The following is a 1040-nucleotide window of genomic DNA, read 5'->3' as shown; positions in this document are numbered from 1 at the left end:
AAAGGAAAGGAAAGGAGAAGAGGAAGAAAGGGCAGGGGCAAGCAAGCAGCAGGATGCCGGGGCCAGGCTTTGTGTGATCCCCGCGCAAATCCAGCGGGGACGGATGGCTCTTTGTCACCCCAGGACACTGCAACAACCCCAGGCCCCACAGGGCAAGCAGGGATGCCTTGGCCTCCTTCCTCCTAAAACCTGGCAAGGGCATCACCCCAGGCTGAGCCCAGGGGAACAGCCACAGTCCCCACGTCCAGGCTCCATTTCTGGATCTGCATGTCCCAGGGACAGCAGTTTCAGCCACCTCCCTGCTCCTCTCCTGCTTAGCAAACTCAGCCGGCAAGCGATGCTTAATGCTTGGCTGGGGAGCCCCAAACCTCTCCCGTTTCTCCCCCGACTCCCCCGACACCCGTGCAGGAGCTTGCCAAGACAAGTCGGAGGGATTTGAGGTGACAGGGTGGCCAGGTCAGACCTGCAGCACTGCCAGGGCCACAGCCAGGACGTGCACTGCAGCCACGCTCGGGCTGTGCTGACTGCCACACCAGCATGAAGCTGCCCGGGAGGTTTCCGTGCAGCACCCCAAGCGCAGCCAAGCATCCCAAAGAGGGATGTGGCCCCACAGGGACAACGGGACACTCTGGGAGTGCTGAGGGGATGCTCAGGGGCAGGACACGGGGGGATGCAGGGGATGAAAGGGCTGCTTCAGGGCAGCATGGGGGGATGCAGAGGATGCTGTGGGGCAGCATGGGGGATGCAGGGGATGCCCTGGATGCTCAGGGCAGGAGAGGGATGCTGGGGCAGGTCTGCGAACAGGAGGAGGGGATGCCAGGGAGCCCGGGTCAGAAGAGGGAATGCTGCGGTGATGACAGGGGGATCTGAAGGAGGTGAGGAGGACGGAGATACTGACAGCCTGGGGCAGGTCTGGGGCGATGTGGGAGTGATGATGGGGGTGTACCAGGGAACCCGGGGCACGTCGGGGGGATGCCGGGGAGCGCAAGGCAGGCAGGGGGGGATGCCGAGGAGGTGATGGGGGACACCGGGGAGCCCGG

The sequence above is a fragment of the Charadrius vociferus genome, unplaced genomic scaffold, assembly GCF_000708025.1.
Source record: "Charadrius vociferus isolate BGI_N301 unplaced genomic scaffold, ASM70802v2 scaffold793, whole genome shotgun sequence".
In the NCBI taxonomy this organism is placed as follows: Eukaryota; Metazoa; Chordata; class Aves; order Charadriiformes; family Charadriidae; genus Charadrius; species Charadrius vociferus.
Note: the sequence above shows the minus strand (reverse complement) of the source record.